A 19,909-nucleotide genomic window follows, 5' to 3' on the forward strand; every position below is an offset into this window, starting at 1 on the left:
TAAATACTAATTCATGCTAACAACTTTTCTCTTATCAGAAGACAAACATCAGACAGCCCATCCTATCCTGACCTGGGGAACAAAGATAGAAGATTACCTTGAAGTTTAGGAATGCTAGAAGTTATCAAACAGATTATTAACATCATTGACAAAGAGAGAACAATAAGTCAAATTAAAATACACCTAAGTTAATCAACAAGTACAATATTACAAAGTCTATGTTGTTGGTACTACAAAGTCCATTCTGTGTGGTCTTCATTTCCTCCCTTTAAGGTTAAAGGGTGAAACAAAATTAACTCTTTCAGCATCATCAAAAAAGAAAATATTGGCAAACAAAAACTTAAGGAATTTGGATCAACAGTAGCAGAGACTGAATGCACATTAGTTTTACTTTAGAAAAGAAGTATTAGATTTCTTGTGGAAAGCAGCTTTCGAAAGTTGCCATATACATGCAGGCACTAGGAGTAATAACAAATAAATCAAAACCACTAATATATCAAAATAAAACACCAAAATTATTTCAAACATGTCAGGTTGGTAACCACAAAGGAATACAATTTTTAAAATGAAGGGAAAAAATATCAACATATACAATATAAAAAACAGCATGTGTTAAAATCCACCCAAAACAAAAAACAAAACAACCCCCCCCCCCCCCAAAAAAAAACTTTGACTCTGGTAATAGGCGGATCTAGACTTCATTTTGTAGTCTCCTAATGGCACTGGCTATAATATCGGCATAGATTTCAAATGATGCAGAAATATTGAGAAGGACAAGTGCTAATTCAGCAACCCTAAACTAGGCAAATACTAACACAACACAGAATGGAAGGGGTATTTCCATTTAATCAGAGGATTTGAATATGTTGATTAATGCAATAACAGAAGTTGTGATGCCATCTTAAAAGCTGAGAATATGCCTATGTATATATGCATATTACTGGAAATAAAACTCCCAGAGTACACATACCATACCATGTATAAAGTAACACTTTATAAACAGCAGGCCCACACCATCTAAAAGTAACTATCCTTCAGAGTTTGTCTGCCTTGTAGCATAGCAGAGACTTTAAAAATCAACACAATTGTTTGTGACATGGGGAAACTTGTGATACAAACAATAAGTGTCAACCATATCAAGGAAAAAAAGAGTAAACATCCAGACATTTAGATCTTCACGAGTCATTCTAGTGGCTGAACAAAAGATGCATCAATAAAGACAGGGTCATGAAATATTAAGGAACTTCCAACAAAGGGATGCATTCCATAAGTTCCTCAATAGATGCATCAATAAAGGCAGGGTATGAAATATTAAGGAACTTCCAACAAAGGGATGCATTATATAAGTTCCTCAATAGGCTGAACAAAAGATGCATCAATAAAGACAGGGTCATGAAATATTAAGGAACTTCCAACAAAGGGATGCATTCCATAAGTTCCTCAATAGATGCATCAATAAAGGCAGGGTATGAAATATTAAGGAATTTCCAACAAAGGGATGCATTATATAAGTTCCTCAATAGGCTGAACAAAAGCTGCATCAATAAAGACAGGGTCATGAAATATTAAGGAACTTCCAACAAAGGGATGCATTCCATAAGTTCCTCAATAGATGCATCAATAAAGGCAGGGTATGAAATATTAAGGAACTTCCAACAAAGGGATGCATTATATAAGTTCCTCAATAGGCTGAACAAAAGATGCATCAATAAAGACAGGGTCATGAAATATTAAGGAACTTCCAACAAAGGGATGCATTCCATAAGTTCCTCAATAGATGCATCAATAAAGGCAGGGTATGAAATATTAAGGAATTTCCAACAAAGGGATGCATTATATAAGTTCCTCAATAGGCTGAACAAAAGCTGCATCAATAAAGACAGGGTCATGAAATATTAAGGAACTTCCAACAAAGGGATGCATTCCATAAGTTCCTCAATAGATGCATCAATAAAGGCAGGGTATGAAATATTAAGGAACTTCCAACAAAGGGATGCATTATATAAGTTCTTCAATAGGCTGAACAAAAGATGCATCAATAAAGGCAGCGTCATGAAATATTAAGGAACTTCCAACAAAGGGATGCATTCCATAAGTTCCTCAATAGATGCATCAATAAAGGCAGGGTATGAAATATTAAGGAATTTCCAACAAAGGGATGCATTATATAAGTTCCTCAATAGGCTGAACAAAAGATGCATCAATAAAGGCAGCGTCATGAAATATTAAGGAACTTCCAACAAAGGGATGCATTATATAAGTTCCTCAATAGGTGATCATGATGTAACATCGACTATTTTATTTATCATGTTCTATGTGATGTACTCCCTCTGTTCTATGGAGCAGGGAATTATTTTAGAAAGAAAATGTAAATGTAAATAAGGCCAATTATCCCCATAGGTTACAACCCTCAAAACCTGTTCTGCCCAGTCTTCTGCAAGTATTCACTGGAGGTTGAATACAGTATATGGCAGTGCAGTGATGGTAAACTTGTAGTTGAAATGTTGATTGGTCTTTTCAGCATCTATAGTGATCCGCAAGAAAGGCATAACAATAAAAACAGGCATTGCAGTTGGTGAAGGCTACCCAAGTCCATTTCCATGTAGTTTTCAGTATTATGGATGAATATTCCCAAAGTGGCTGTAGTTTCTCCTGACAGGTTCCTATTCAAGTCTACTGAATCAAAAGAATGCCAATATCCATCATTGTGGGGCTAACCATATATCTATTGTTATTGATCACCCATTCAAGCATCTTTGGGCATTTTCCAGGTTTGTTGCTATAATACTTAGTTGTGTCTGTCACCAGGAAAGCAGGTATTTTTTTCCACACATGGGGTATGAATGGAGCCTTCTCTCCTAGGCATTTCCATTGCATAGATTAGATGATAGGTCCCTAAAAAAAAATTACAGAAAGTGAAGAAAGTATGTGCCACAGTTCCACCAGAACCCAAACTGCCCACTTTCTTTTTGCCATAATTCCACATATTTTTCATTGTTAGTAAAATATCTGTAAATGATTCAATTCCAAAGTACAAACACATTCTATAAAAAACAAGTGAATTTACAAAGCAAGGTATGGAAGAGATTCAAAATCTAGTTGAACTCAATTAGCTATTGTTGGCTCTCAAATCTTGTTAGGCTTAATTATATAATCGCGCAATGTAAGATAAAGCTGTTAGACAGCTTCTAACTGACCAGCATGATGCCAACAATTCCGGAATGCTTCTGTGTCAGGCAGATGATGTTCAAATCCCTCTTGGGGCAGCACTGCAAGGAAGCAATAGGATAGTTGAGAAGACAAAAGAATGCTTCCCCCTCCCCCAGCTCCACCAAGTGTTGCAGGATAAAACAAAATTAATACAAAGCTCTTGCTCTCAGGGAACTAAAGCAGCCCTCAAAGCATAAAACAGTAGGAAAATGTTATGGACATTTTCCTACTATTCGTATAGACACTAACTTTTTTGGTGTTCTGCCCAGTCTTCTGCAAGTATTCACTGGAGGTTGAATACAGTATATGGCAGTGCAGTGATGGTAAACTTGTAGTTGAAATGTTGATTGGTCTTTTCAGCATCTATAGTGATCCGCAAGAAAGGCATAACAATAAAAACAGGCATTGCAGTTGGTGAAGGCTACCCAAGTCCATTTCCATGTAGTTTTCAGTATTATGGATGAATATTCCCAAAGTGGCTGTAGTTTCTCCTGACAGGTTCCTATTCAAGTCTACTGAATCAAAAGAATGCCAATATCCATCATTGTGGGGCTAACCATATATCTATTGTTATTGATCACCCATTCAAGCATCTTTGGGCATTTTCCAGGTTTGTTGCTATAATACTTAGTTGTGTCTGTCACCAGGAAAGCAGGTATTTTTTTCCACACATGGGGTATGAATGGAGCCTTCTCTCCTAGGCATTTCCATTGCATAGATTAGATGATAGGTCCCTAAAAAAAAATTACAGAAAGTGAAGAAAGTATGTGCCACAGTTCCACCAGAACCCAAACTGCCCACTTTCTTTTTGCCATAATTCCACATATTTTTCATTGTTAGTAAAATATCTGTAAATGATTCAATTCCAAAGTACAAACACATTCTATAAAAAACAAGTGAATTTACAAAGCAAGGTATGGAAGAGATTCAAAATCTAGTTGAACTCAATTAGCTATTGTTGGCTCTCAAATCTTGTTAGGCTTAATTATATAATCGCGCAATGTAAGATAAAGCTGTTAGACAGCTTCTAACTGACCAGCATGATGCCAACAATTCCGGAATGCTTCTGTGTCAGGCAGATGATGTTCAAATCCCTCTTGGGGCAGCACTGCAAGGAAGCAATAGGATAGTTGAGAAGACAAAAGAATGCTTCCCCCTCCCCCAGCTCCACCAAGTGTTGCAGGATAAAACAAAATTAATACAAAGCTCTTGCTCTCAGGGAACTAAAGCAGCCCTCAAAGCATAAAACAGTAGGAAAATGTTATGGACATTTTCCTACTATTCGTATAGACACTAACTTTTTTGGTGTTCTGCCCAGTCTTCTGCAAGTATTCACTGGAGGTTGAATACAGTATATGGCAGTGCAGTGATGGTAAACTTGTAGTTGAAATGTTGATTGGTCTTTTCAGCATCTACAGTGATCTGCAAGAAAGGCATAATAATAAAAACAGGCATTGCAGTTGGTGAAGGCTACCCAAGTCCATTTCCATGTAGTCTTCAGTATTATGGATGACTATTCCCCAAGTGGCTGTAGTTTCTCCTGACAGGTTCCTATTCAAGTCTACTGAATCAAAAGAATGCCAATATCCATCATTGTGGGGCTAACCATATATCTATTGTTATTGATCACCCATTCAAGCATCTTTGGGCATTTTCCAGGTCTGTTGCTATAATACTTAGTTGTGTCTGTCACCAGGAAAGCAGGTATTTTTTTCCACACATGGGGTATGAATGGAGCCTTCTCTCCTAGGCATTTCCATTGCATAGATTAGATGAGCGGCTTCCCATAGCCAGAAATGAGGTAAACCAGCTGTTAAAACGAGACTTTAAAAATGCATATTGATTTGTGTTTCTCCCAGTTTCTGAATTTGGTAAGTTATCTGGATATCAACTTCTTGCGATAGGTCCCTAAAAAAATTACAGAAAGTGAAGAAAGTATGTGCCACAGTTCCACCAGAACCCAAACTGCCCACTTTCTTTTTGCCATAATTCCACATATTTTTCATTGTTAGTAAAATATCTGTAAATGATTCAATTCCAAAGTACAAACACATTCTATAAAAAACAAGTGAATTTACAAAGCAAGGTATGAAAGAGATTCAAAATCTAGTTGAACTCAATTAGCCATTGTTGGCTCTCAAATCTTGTTAGCCTTAATTATATAATCAAGCAATGTAAGATAAAGCTGTTAGACAGATTTTTCCCCCCTTTTCTTCTCTAGATAAGATAAATCAAGGGAGATTAGTATAACAATATAAAGCAGGCCCTCACATTGTGATAGGACTATTTGCACCCACCTATAACCTAAGGCAAGACTTGGACACTACTGTAAAAAGTATTTAATAATTTCCATTCTTCTAATAATTCACAGAAAAAGATCTTGCAAAGCTGGAAAACTAGATTGTTTCCAAAGGAGAAGTTGGATTTTTCCCCCTGTGTCAAATAGACTATACTTGTCCATGGATGCTCTATCAAATATTGCAAATTTTACTTTTCCTCCCCTCTTCCATCCTATTTATTAGATGCCATTTTAAGGGACAAAGATGGCACCCAGTAAACTTGTTATCACAACCCATTTAAGATTTTAATGGTAAAAAATATAGATTTCACTGACCAGCATGATGCCAACAATTCCGGAATGCTTCTGTGTCAGGCAGATGATGTTCAAATCCCTCTTGGGGCAGCACTGCAAGGAAGCAATAGGATAGTTGAGAAGACAAAAGAATGCTTCCCCCTCCCCCAGCTCCACCAAGTGTTGCAGGATAAAACAAAATTAATACAAAGCTCTTGTTCTCAGGGAACTAAAGCAGCCCTCAAAGCATAAAACAGTAGGAAAATGTTATGGACATTTTCCTACTATTCCTATAGACACTAACTTTTTTGGTGTTCTGCCCAGTCTTCTGCAAGTATTCACTGGAGGTTGAATACAGTATATGGCAGTGCAGTGATGGTAAACTTGTAGTTGAAATGTTGATTGGTCTTTTCAGCATCTACAGTGATCTGCAAGAAAGGCATAATAATAAAAACAGGCATTGTAGTTGGTGAAGGCTACCCAAGTCCATTTCCATGTAGTTTTCAGTATTATGGATGGCTATTCCCCAAGTGGCTGCAATTCACAGAAAAAGATCTTGCAAAGCTGGAAAACTAGATTGTTTCCAAAGGAGAAGTTGGATTTTTTCCCCTGTGTCAAATAGACTATACTTGTGCATGGATGCTCTATCAAATATTGCAAATTTTACTTTTCCTCCCCTCTTCCATCCTATTTATTAGAGGCCATTTTAAGGGACAAAGATGGCACCCAGTAAATCTGTTATCACAACCCATTTAAGATTTTAATGGTAAAAAATATAGATTTCACTGACCAGCATGATGCCAACAATTCCGGAATGCTTCTGTGTCAGGCAGATGATGTTCAAATCCCTCTTGGGGCAGCACTGCAAGGAAGCAATAGGATAGTTGAGAAGACAAAAGAATGCTTCCCCCTCCCCCAGCTCCACCAAGTGTTGCAGGATAAAACAAAATTAATACAAAGCTCTTGCTCTCAGGGAACTAAAGCAGCCCTCAAAGCATAAAACAGTAGGAAAATGTTATGGACATTTTCCTACTATTCGTATAGACACTAACTTTTTTGGTGCTATGCCCAGTCTTCTGCAAGTATTCACTGGAGGTTGAATACAGTATATGGCAGTGCAGTGATGGTAAACTTGTAGTTGAAATGTTGATTGGTCTTTTCAGCATCTACAGTGATCTGCAAGAAAGGCATAATAAAAACACAGGCATTGTAGTTGGTGAAGGCTACCCAAGTCCATTTCCATGTAGTCTTCAGTATTATGGATGACTATTCCCCAAGTGGCTGCAGTTTCTCCTGACAGGTTCCTATTCAAGTCTACTGAATCAAAAGAATGCCAATATCCATCATTGTGGGGCTAACCATATATCTATTGTTATTGATCACCCATTCAAGCATCTTTGGGCATTTTCCAGGTCTGTTGCTATAATATTTAGTTGTGTCTGTCACCAGGAAAGCAGGTATTTTTTTCCACACATGGGGTATGAATGGAGCCTTCTCTCCTAGGCATTTCCATTGCATAGATTAGATGAGCGGCTTCCCATAGCCAGAAAGGAGGTAAACCAGCTGTTAAAACGAGACTTTAAAAATGCGTGTTGATTTGTGTTTCTCCCAGTTTCTGAATTTGGTAAGTTATCTGGATATCAACTTCTTGCGATAGGTCCCTAAAAAAAAATACAGAAAGTGAAGAAAGTATGTGCCACAGTTCCACCAGAACCCAAACTGCCCACTTTCTTTTTGCCATAATTCCACATATTTTTCATTGTTAGTAAAATATCTGTAAATGATTCAATTCCAAAGTACAAACACATTCTATAAAAAACAAGTGAATTTACAAAGCAAGGTATGAAAGAGATTCAAAATCTAGTTGAACTCAATTAGCCATTGTTGGCTCTCAAATCTTGTTAGCCTTAATTATATAATCAAGCAATGTAAGATAAAGCTGTTAGACAGATTTTTCCCCCCTTTTCTTCTCTAGATAAGATAAATCAAGGGAGATTAGTATAACAATATAAAGCAGGCCCCCACATTGTGATAGGACTATTTGCACCCACCTATAACCTAAGGCAAGACTTGGACACTACTGTAAAAAGTATTTAATAATTTCCATTCTTCTAATAATTCACAGAAAAAGATCTTGCAAAGCTGGAAAACTAGATTGTTTCCAAAGGAGAAGTTGGATTTTTCCCCCTGTGTCAAATAGACTATACTTGTCCATGGATGCTCTATCAAATATTGCAAATTTTACTTTTCCTCCCCTCTTCCATCCTATTTATTAGATGCCATTTTAAGGGACAAAGATGGCACCCAGTAAACTTGTTATCACAACCCATTTAAGATTTTAATGGTAAAAAATATAGATTTCACTGACCAGCATGATGCCAACAATTCCGGAATGCTTCTGTGTCAGGCAGATGATGTTCAAATCCCTCTTGGGGCAGCACTGCAAGGAAGCAATAGGATAGTTGAGAAGACAAAAGAATGCTTCCCCCTCCCCCAGCTCCACCAAGTGTTGCAGGATAAAACAAAATTAATACAAAGCTCTTGTTCTCAGGGAACTAAAGCAGCCCTCAAAGCATAAAACAGTAGGAAAATGTTATGGACATTTTCCTACTATTCCTATAGACACTAACTTTTTTGGTGTTCTGCCCAGTCTTCTGCAAGTATTCACTGGAGGTTGAATACAGTATATGGCAGTGCAGTGATGGTAAACTTGTAGTTGAAATGTTGATTGGTCTTTTCAGCATCTACAGTGATCTGCAAGAAAGGCATAATAATAAAAACAGGCATTGTAGTTGGTGAAGGCTACCCAAGTCCATTTCCATGTAGTTTTCAGTATTATGGATGGCTATTCCCCAAGTGGCTGCAATTCACAGAAAAAGATCTTGCAAAGCTGGAAAACTGGATTGTTTCCAAAGGAGAAGTTGGATTTTTTCCCCTGTGTCAAATAGACTATACTTGTGCATGGATGCTCTATCAAATATTGCAAATTTTACTTTTCCTCCCCTCTTCCATCCTATTTATTAGAGGCCATTTTAAGGGACAAAGATGGCACCCAGTAAATCTGTTATCACAACCCATTTAAGATTTTAATGGTAAAAAATATAGATTTCACTGACCAGCATGATGCCAACAATTCCGGAATGCTTCTGTGTCAGGCAGATGATGTTCAAATCCCTCTTGGGGCAGCACTGCAAGGAAGCAATAGGATAGTTGAGAAGACAAAAGAATGCTTCCCCCTCCCCCAGCTCCACCAAGTGTTGCAGGATAAAACAAAATTAATACAAAGCTCTTGCTCTCAGGGAACTAAAGCAGCCCTCAAAGCATAAAACAGTAGGAAAATGTTATGGACATTTTCCTACTATTCGTATAGACACTAACTTTTTTGGTGCTCTGCCCAGTCTTCTGCAAGTATTCACTGGAGGTTGAATACAGTATATGGCAGTGCAGTGATGGTAAACTTGTAGTTGAAATGTTGATTGGTCTTTTCAGCATCTACAGTGATCTGCAAGAAAGGCATAATAAAAACACAGGCATTGCAGTTGGTGAAGGCTACCCAAGTCCATTTCCATGTAGTCTTCAGTATTATGGATGACTATTCCCCAAGTGGCTGTAGTTTCTCCTGACAGGTTCCTATTCAAGTCTACTGAATCAAAAGAATGCCAATATCCATCATTGTGGGGCTAACCATATATCTATTGTTATTGATCACCCATTCAAGCATCTTTGGGCATTTTCCAGGTCTGTTGCTATTATACTTAGTTGTGTCTGTCACCAGGAAAGCAGGTATTTTTTTCCACACATGGGGTATGAATGGAGCCTTCTCTCCTAGGCATTTCCATTGCATAGATTAGATGAGCGGCTTCCCATAGCCAGAAAGGAGGTAAACCAGCTGTTAAAACGAGACTTTAAAAATGCGTGTTGATTTGTGTTTCTCCCAGTTTCTGAATTTGGTAAGTTATCTGGATATCAACTTCTTGCGATAGGTCCCTAAAAAAAAATACAGAAAGTGAAGAAAGTATGTGCCACAGTTCCACCAGAACCCAAACTGCCCACTTTCTTTTTGCCATAATTCCACATATTTTTCATTGTTAGTAAAATATCTCAATTCCAAAGTGCAAACACATTCTATAAAAAACAAGTGAATTTACAAAGCAAGGTATGGAAGAGATTCAAAATCTAGTTGAACTCAATTAGCCATTGTTGGCTCTCAAATCTTGTTAGGCTTAATTATATAATCAAGCAATGTAAGATAAAGCTGTTAGACAGATTTTTCCCCCCTTTTCTTCTTTAGATAAAATAAATCAAGGGAGATTAGTATAACAATATAAAGCAGGCCCCCACATTGTCATAGGACTATTTGCACCCACCTATAACCTAAGGCAAGACTTGGACACTACTGTAAAAGTATTTAATAATTTCCATTCTTCTAATAATTCACAGAAAAAGATCTTGCAAAGCTGGAAAACTGGATTGTTTCCAAAGGAGAAGTTGGATTTTTTCCCCTGTGTCAAATAGACTATACTTGTGCATGGATGCTCTATCAAATATTGCAAATTTTACTTTTCCTCCCCTCTTCCATCCTATTTATTAGAGGCCATTTTAAGGGACAAAGATGGCACCCAGTAAATCTGTTATCACAACCCATTTAAGATTTTAATGGTAAAAAATGTAGATTTCACTGACCAGCATGATGCCAACAATTCCGGAATGCTTCTGTGTCAGTCAGATGATGTTCAAATCCCTCTTGGGGCAGCACTGCAAGGAAGCAATAGGATAGTTGAGAAGACAAAAGAATGCTTCCCCCTCCCCCAGCTCCACCAAGTGTTGCAGGATAAAACAAAATTAATACAAAGCTCTTGCTCTCAGGGAACTAAAGCAGCCCTCAAAGCATAAAACAGTAGGAAAATGTTATGGACATTTTCCTACTATTCGTATAGACACTAACTTTTTTGGTGTTCTGCCCAGTCTTCTGCAAGTATTCACTGGAGGTTGAATACAGTATATGGCAGTGCAGTGATGGTAAACTTGTAGTTGAAATGTTGATTGGTCTTTTCAGCATCTATAGTGATCTGCAAGAAAGGCATAATAAAAACACAGGCATTGTAGTTGGTGAAGGCTACCCAAGTCCATTTCCATGTAGTCTTCAGTATTATGGATGACTATTCCCCAAGTGGCTGCAGTTTCTCCTGACAGGTTCCTATTCAAGTCTACTGAATCAAAAGAATGCCAATATCCATCATTGTGGGGCTAACCATATATCTATTGTTATTGATCACCCATTCAAGCATCTTTGGGCATTTTCCAGGTCTGTTGCTATAATATTTAGTTGTGTCTGTCACCAGGAAAGCAGGTATTTTTTTCCACACATGGGGTATGAATGGAGCCTTCTCTCCTAGGCATTTCCATTGCATAGATTAGATGAGCGGCTTCCCATAGCCAGAAAAGAGGTAAACCAGCTGTTAAAACGAGACTTTAAAAATGCGTGTTGATTTGTGTTTCTCCCAGTTTCTGAATTTGGTAAGTTATCTGGATATCAACTTCTTGCGATAGGTCCCTAAAAAAAAATACAGAAAGTGAAGAAAGTATGTGCCACAGTTCCACCAGAACCCAAACTGCCCACTTTCTTTTTGCCATAATTCCACATATTTTTCATTGTTAGTAAAATATCTGTAAATGATTCAGTTCCAAAGTACAAACACATTCTATAAAAAAACAAGTGAATTTACAAAGCAAGGTATGGAAGAAATTCAAAATCTAGTTGAACTCAATTAGCCATTGTTGGCTCTCAAATCTTGTTAGGCTTAATTATATAATCAAGCAATGTAAGATAAATCTGTTAGACAGATTTTTCCCCCCTTTTCTTCTTTAGATAAGATAAAATCAAGGGAGATTAGTATAACAATATAACTGCAAAGCAGGCCCCCACATTGTGATAGGACTATTTGCACCCACCTATAACCTAAGGCAAGACTTGGACACTACTGTAAAAGTATTTAATAATTTCCATTTTTCTAATAATTCACAGAAAGAGATCTTGCAAAGCTGGAAAACTAGATTGTTTCCAAAGGAGAAGTTGGATTTTTTCCCCTGTATCAAATAGACTATACTTGTCCATGGATGCTCTATCAAATATTGCAAATTTTACTTTTCCTCCCCTCTTCCATCCTATTTATTAGATGCCATTTTAAGGGACAAAGATAGCACCCAGTAAACTTGTTATCACAACCCATTTAAGATTTTAATGGTAAAAAATGTAGATTTCACTGACCAGCATGATGCCAACAATTCCGGAATGCTTCTGTGTCAGGCAGATGATGTTCAAATCCCTCTTGGGGCAGCACTGCAAGGAAGCAATAGGATAGTTGAGAAGACAAAAGAATGCTTCCCCCTCCCCCAGCTCCACCAAGTGTTGCAGGATAAAACAAAATTAATACAAAGCTCTTGCTCTCAGGGAACTAAAGCAGCCCTCAAAGCATAAAACAGTAGGAAAATGTTATGGACATTTTCCTACTATTCGTATAGACACTAACTTTTTTGGTGTTCTGCCCAGTCTTCTGCAAGTATTCACTGGAGGTTGAATACAGTATATGGCAGTGCAGTGATGGTAAACTTGTAGTTGAAATGTTGATTGGTCTTTTCAGCATCTATAGTGATCTGCAAGAAAGGCATAATAAAAACACAGGCATTGTAGTTGGTGAAGGCTACCCAAGTCCATTTCCATGTAGTCTTCAGTATTATGGATGACTATTCCCCAAGTGGCTGCAGTTTCTCCTGACAGGTTCCTATTCAAGTCTACTGAATCAAAAGAATGCCAATATCCATCATTGTGGGGCTAACCATATATCTATTGTTATTGATCACCCATTCAAGCATCTTTGGGCATTTTCCAGGTCTGTTGCTATAATATTTAGTTGTGTCTGTCACCAGGAAAGCAGGTATTTTTTTCCACACATGGGGTATGAATGGAGCCTTCTCTCCTAGGCATTTCCATTGCATAGATTAGATGAGCGGCTTCCCATAGCCAGAAAAGAGGTAAACCAGCTGTTAAAACGAGACTTTAAAAATGCGTGTTGATTTGTGTTTCTCCCAGTTTCTGAATTTGGTAAGTTATCTGGATATCAACTTCTTGCGATAGGTCCCTAAAAAAAAATACAGAAAGTGAAGAAAGTATGTGCCACAGTTCCACCAGAACCCAAACTGCCCACTTTCTTTTTGCCATAATTCCACATATTTTTCATTGTTAGTAAAATATCTGTAAATGATTCAGTTCCAAAGTACAAACACATTCTATAAAAAAACAAGTGAATTTACAAAGCAAGGTATGGAAGAAATTCAAAATCTAGTTGAACTCAATTAGCCATTGTTGGCTCTCAAATCTTGTTAGGCTTAATTATATAATCAAGCAATGTAAGATAAATCTGTTAGACAGATTTTTCCCCCCTTTTCTTCTTTAGATAAGATAAAATCAAGGGAGATTAGTATAACAATATAACTGCAAAGCAGGCCCCCACATTGTGATAGGACTATTTGCACCCACCTATAACCTAAGGCAAGACTTGGACACTACTGTAAAAGTATTTAATAATTTCCATTTTTCTAATAATTCACAGAAAGAGATCTTGCAAAGCTGGAAAACTAGATTGTTTCCAAAGGAGAAGTTGGATTTTTTCCCCTGTATCAAATAGACTATACTTGTCCATGGATGCTCTATCAAATATTGCAAATTTTACTTTTCCTCCCCTCTTCCATCCTATTTATTAGATGCCATTTTAAGGGACAAAGATAGCACCCAGTAAACTTGTTATCACAACCCATTTAAGATTTTAATGGTAAAAAATGTAGATTTCACTGACCAGCATGATGCCAACAATTCCGGAATGCTTCTGTGTCAGGCAGATGATGTTCAAATCCCTCTTGGGGCAGCACTGCAAGGAAGCAATAGGATAGTTGAGAAGACAAAAGAATGCTTCCCCCTCCCCCAGCTCCACCAAGTGTTGCAGGATAAAACAAAATTAATACAAAGCTCTTGCTCTCAGGGAGCTAAAGCAGCCCTCAAAGCATAAAACAGTAGGAAAATGTTATGGACATTTTCCTACTGTTTGTATAGACTAGTGATGGCTAACTTTTTTGGTGCCGCTTGCCCAAACCATGTGCATGCAAACCCCAAAATGCAATGCGAGCGCCCCCCCGTTTATGCACGCTCATCCCTGTGCATGTGCCCGCTTTTGGCTTTCAGGTTGGTGCAGGCAGCCTTTCAGCCTCAAAATGGTATGTGGGAAGCGCCCATACACAAACCCCTAAAATACAATGCAAGCAGTCCCCCGCCCCCACACATACGCAGCATAGACCCGAAGAACAGCTAGCCAGTGGGAGGCGCACACACATGCACAGTGGAGCTGGGCTGGGGGGATAGCTGATGCGCCCGCAGGAAGGGCTCTGCGTGCTACCTCTGGCATGGGTGCCATAGATTTGCCATCATGGATATAGACAGTGCCACCACCAGATACTTTGCAATTAGCTGATCAATACTTAGCATATAATCTTCAATGGAACTACATTTACATAGAGGGAAGTATGTGTACTAGTAGCATACCACAGAGTTATGTTTTAAATCCAGTACTCTTCAACATCTTCATAAACATTTTAGATGAAGTGATAGAAGAGAAACATATCAAATTTTCTATTGACATCAAGTTTCCAACATTTCACAGGATAGAATCAAGTGACCAGTTCCAGTCACTAAGATATTGAGACTTTAGAAAGAGTGCAGAAAATAACGACAAAGATGGTTAGGGAATTGGAGGCTAAAACATAAAGTTTTGCAGGACCTGGAAATGTCTAATCTAAGAGAAGGACTAGAAGTGACATAATAGCAGTCTTCCAATATTTGAGGGGCAGCTACAAAGAGAGGAGAAGTCAATCTATTTGCTAAAGCACCCGAGGGCAGCACAAGAAGCAATGTATGGAAACTTATCAAGGAGTACTCCAATCTTGAATTAAAGAAAAATTTCCTGTCACTGAGAATAAATAATCAGTGGAATTGTTTGTCTCAAATTGTTGAGAGTGCCCCATCACTGCAGGGGTTTTGTGTTTTTTTCAGAAAAGATTGGACAGCAATTCATTCAAAGTGGTATGGGGTCTCCTGCTTGAGCAGGGGGTTTGATCCGAAAACCTCAAAGTCCCTTCCAACTCTGCTATTCTGTGGATATGCATTTAATATTCTGGATATAAATATGCTGGATATTTCATTAAAAAGGTTATTTTCTTCTGAAATTTCTGCTATTTCCATTTCCACCCATGATTTGCTAAAAGATTCAATATGTAAACTGGCTGCAATACAACTTGTACACAAAAATAAAAATCTATTTCAGCCTTGCTAGTAATGAAATGCAACTAGGAACGTTCACTGCATTTTTCATTGTTCCTCAAAGCTCGATTTGATCTTGCCTGCTGTTGCTTTTTATATAACCAACTTCATGTTTAAACATATAATTAAACAGAGCATTCCTGGCTCATCTAAGTTCAATTTGTGTTTGTGATAAAATTACAGCAACATCTGCATACAACAAGGATGTATATATGTCCAATAGCTATTTGGGGAGGGGGGAATATCAGACTTCGATTCTGTAGTTCCTATAAAGGTTGTGCATAAGTAATAAAAAGCATCTATCAAATAGAAACTAGACCAAAACTTTTCTCTGGGAACTATATCAAATGCAGACCTAAAATCAATGAATGTAGTGTCTAGTGATGAATCTGGTTTAGATGTATATTTTTTGAATAGTTGTTGAAGAATAATGGGGTGTCCATAAATAGAATGTCCAAATTTAAAGCCTAACTACTCATCTGCCAATATATGCTCTAAGTAAATCCAATTAACTAGCTGGTTGCATAAATATCTAACATAGAGCTTACTTATATTCAAGAAGCTGACAGATCCATAATTAGTAAGCAGGCCTTGTGTGGCCTTTTTGTGAATGGGCACAATAACAGCTAAGCCCCAGTACTCTTTGAGCTTGTGCAGTGCGATCAATGTAAATAAACCAGGAAGCAAGAATAGGGGTCCACCATTCCAGATTATTTCATAGCATTTCAAGTATAATAAAATCATTACTTTGAGTTTACCAGGTTTTAACTGATTATCAGTATCGTATTTCATAGACTGCTCCCCAATGTCTGCTGTAGAGTGAACACCTTTCTTTCTCTTACCCACAAAAACGGCTGTGTTTGCTACCAGAGCTGGTTCTTTGGCAGCCAGGATTTGATGGGGGCCCTTAGGAATGATCCAAAGGCTTAGGCTTTTGGATGGCTGTGGGCCCACCTGGGAGGGGGAATCTTGAACATTGCAACTCCCTGTGAGAACATTGCAACTCCCTGTGCAGCTGAAAAGTGAAGGACCTTTTACATCTCTTCTGACCAGCAGACATTTTCATAAGCAAGCCAAAACCTTTAACTTTCATTTTCCATACTTTTGCTTTTGCTTTTTATTTTTAAATGTCAATTGACTGACTGAATGCTGTTTAATTTCAACGGTCCTGCTAGACTTTATCTGTTATTTCTGTTTTCTTTTTAATTTATTGAGTTGCTTTGACAAATTTATTTATGGAAACATAGCACACGTTTCTGGATGGAGAAACTGTCTATATTGGAATATATTTTACTGAGTATTCATCACAGGGAATCTGATATTTTACTAACTCGGATCAAAACAATCAGAAATTATTCTTTCTCTGTCTCTTTATTTTCCCCAGTTCTATGGATTGGCTGTGGATTTTATTCACTGAATAAAAGATCAGATTACAGAAAGAAGGAAGAGGTTGACATGGGATGGGGGAGAAAAAAGGGTAAACATGTAATCTCCACTTGAATTTGTTTGATGAATTTATAAAATCAGTGGAACATATCTTGGAAAAACCCACTTTAAATATTTTAATCTCACAAGAAGACCCTGTTTTAAAGTTTGAAAGCAATATGGACTCAGAAACGACTCAGGGAGTTGAAAATCAAAGCCAAGAGGAGTTTTGCTTTCTAGCAGCAAAGTGGCTGGGAAAAAACATGGATTTAGAAAAGTCAGGGCTCACTTCACACACCTTTCTGAAGCCCTATTTTGTGTTTTTATATAATAGTAGAAAATTCTCTGAATGGATAAGTGATATATGGATTTTTCAAAGGAGTTTGAAAGTGAGTGGGGAAACCTACTACATTTAATTGGGAAACGATCTTTGGATTTTTGGGGGGTAAGGCATCCATTGGAGAATGGATTTATTGTACTAACTAATCAGCAATTGATAAAAAGATGGCAATGAGAAACAAACATGCATATTTGAGCCGGAATCAATTAGGTTTATTTTGGGGGGGATGATTTTGGATTGAAGCTATGGTAAATTTTCTACAAGTTGATTACACTAACAGTTTGTTAACAGAGGGTTTTGGAATTTTAATCTTGTCTTTTTTCATTATTATTGATAATCTTTATTATTTTTATATCTTGATATATTATTCTTATTACTATTGTCTTTCCTCTTAACTATTTTGCTACTGATATGAAATTCCTTTGGCCTGTTTTGCAAGGAGTGGAAGATTAACATTGTTATATTAAGTCTAGACTTCTTACTTTGTCTTCTGATAATTCTGATAATTCATATAATTTAATTTGATTTATACATAGTTTGAGTCTGTGTTGGCATGAGATCAAAGATATGACATATTTGCAAGCCACCCTAATATCAATCTGTATTTCCATTACTTTTTTTTGTTAAAAATTAAAACAAATTTAAAACTTCAAATATTTCCCTGTTTTGAAGTGTTAGTTTACAATAATTTACAAAAGTTATAAATATGCAGAGGGAAAAAGAGAAAAATGCTGAGGTGCCATGCCATGCCTATCTGTCATAACAAAATATAACAAAGAAAACTGCAGAGAGCCCATACTGCAAAGAAGAATTCACCAGAATAAACTTTGCATCCAAATAAATATTTGATTTCAAAACATTTTCTCATCTCTCCAAATCCTGTCTTTCCTTCCTTTCATTTCCTCCCCCACACCCTTGTGGGTGCAATTCTGTGCATTGTCTGTGCTTTATTGGGTGCAATTTTGTCCTTTATCAGCAATGTTTGTTTCTCTAAAGCGTTATCTGCATCACATGCATTTGGCAGCAATTCAGCAAGTAATAATGTCTATCAGAGCATTTGCAGTGAAGCAGCTGGCTCAAAGTCAGAATAATCGCCTTTTTAAAGGCCCCATCCCCCCCCCATTCATTCTGGAGATTTGCAAAGTGATCTGGTTGGTCTATAAGTAAAAGTTTCACTTCTCTGATTCTTCTGTATGTTTCTTTAAAAGTAGTACTATGCTAGGCTATGTTAGAGTTAAGCCTACCACAGTTGTTGCTTTTTCTCCTAATTGATTCAGAAATGTGGTTAGTTCTAAATTCCTGGTTAATCTCATGCTGTTTATTGGTGTGAGCAACAGATGTCTTTGTAGTTTCTGCTGTTAGTTGTTTTTAGCATACTTTATAAGGCCCCTTTTAATGAGTCAATTTTATTTTAAATTGAAATTAAAAGTTCAAAGATTTCTTTTTCTTTTAGGTTTAATTGATTTAAAAAATTACAAAATGTATGTTATATATGTTGATGGCACCACAAATACTTTATGTACAAAAATGGAAGCGTACTTTGATTCCCACCGTGGACAAATGGCTGCAAAAAGGCTAGCAGAGATGGTTTAATTGACTGCTTTTGATTAAAGAGCAAAAGCATTTTGTTTCTGCTTGGAAACTGCTTTTGAATTTTGTAATGGAGATAGATTTGCGGTTTTGCTGATTAGATAAGTGTGTTGTTATGGAAACAGCTAGCAAATATTATATAAAAGTAAAAAAGTTGAAGTTTTATGTTGCTACCTTATTCTACTGCATTAAAAGGAGTCGGAAGTCAATGCTTTTTCTTTTCCCTTTTCCCTTACACTTTCCTAGCTTCCACCCCTTTCCCCCATTTCATTATTCTCATTTTTTGTACTTCTGTATTTCATATTTTGATAAACTAATAAAACATTAAAAGGTTTTTTAAAAGATTCAAAGTTTGAAGTCACTATTTTTGCTATAAGCAGACATTGCCTAAAAGTCTGTTACCATCTCTCCCTTTTTAAATTGGTATCGTTTCCATCCTGCATAAGCAAGGCAGCTGCTGAACAGACATCCGGAGGCAGGCATCCTCTATCAGGGAAGTAGAAAATTCTGTAAACTGTTGGCTTCTTACTCCCACCTGTATATGCCACTCCAATGAATTACATCTACCTAATGAGAGAGTAGATTCTAAATGACTTAGTCCACTTAATTATTGTGAATTCATCCATTTTCTATGGCTTCAGAGACTTGATTGAAATCTGTGTTGCAGAGTGGATATGCTGTCTCTTTTTCCTTTCTCCTATTCTTAAATCCCAGAGTAAAGATTATTAAATTATGTCTGGTAGCATAACTACTTTTTTAAAAATGTCACCTATTGTATGGCACCTTCCTCAAATTTGGGGAGGGCTCTATAATTCTAGATTATTCTTATTCTTATTATTATTATTATTATTATTATTATTCTTAACTAATAAGAATGATGTGTTTTAGCATTTCTTTTTTATATATCATTTCTCTCTTTATTAATTATTGAATGTTCTGGATATTCAAACGCTATTTTCTTCTCTTTCTTTCTTTCTGCTAGTTAATGAGTATAATAAAGTTGATTGATTTGAAATGATGGCTGGAGAAGATAGATGGCCTGTTAGATGATACAATGTAAATAATTTAAAAATGAGAAAAAGAGAATAAAAATACCAAAGTAAAAGTTAAACATGGAGAGCATAAACTCAGAGCTACTCACCCATGGCCATCTTGAGCTCCATCCCCCAATTACTGGTAGGTGCTGCAACTAAACTCTTTTAACCTCTGACCTCCAATCTCAATTACTTTTAACCCCTTCATTTGCTAAATTTACTGCATGCCTGGAAAAGAGGGACAAAATCTGTAAATTACTTATTTTGTTAAGTGCCTGCCAAGCTGAGTAATAGAGAAAACCAAATAAAAGCTTTCTGCAACTTATTTGCACTGAAGAACTGAAGAAAAGGTTCCCTTAAAAGAAAAAGTG

General features: G+C 37.0%; 2 long non-coding RNA genes across 2 annotated transcripts; both read right to left on the reverse strand.

The window, feature by feature from the left end:
• Positions 1-3,203: 3,203 nt before the first annotated feature.
• LOC148045937 (uncharacterized) lies at positions 3,204-4,981 on the reverse strand. The gene is made up of 4 exons (XR_015696257.1): positions 4,509-4,981; positions 4,247-4,318; positions 3,460-3,944; positions 3,204-3,269 (listed from the first exon to the last, which is right to left on the reverse strand). It is a non-coding gene; the product is annotated as an uncharacterized LOC148045937 (long non-coding RNA).
• A 7,734-nt stretch (positions 4,982-12,715) lies between these two features.
• Positions 12,716-19,671, reverse strand: LOC148045938 (uncharacterized). Its single transcript, XR_015696258.1, has 3 exons — positions 19,646-19,671; positions 13,636-13,707; positions 12,716-12,921 (listed from the first exon to the last, which is right to left on the reverse strand). It is a non-coding gene; the product is annotated as an uncharacterized LOC148045938 (long non-coding RNA).
• Positions 19,672-19,909: the final 238 nt, after the last annotated feature.

The sequence above is a fragment of the Thamnophis sirtalis genome, unplaced genomic scaffold (assembly GCF_051295495.1).
Source record: "Thamnophis sirtalis isolate CommonGarterSnake01/CBP01778 unplaced genomic scaffold, rThaSir2_p1.2 scaffold_4, whole genome shotgun sequence".
Taxonomy (NCBI): Eukaryota; Metazoa; Chordata; class Lepidosauria; order Squamata; family Natricidae; genus Thamnophis; species Thamnophis sirtalis.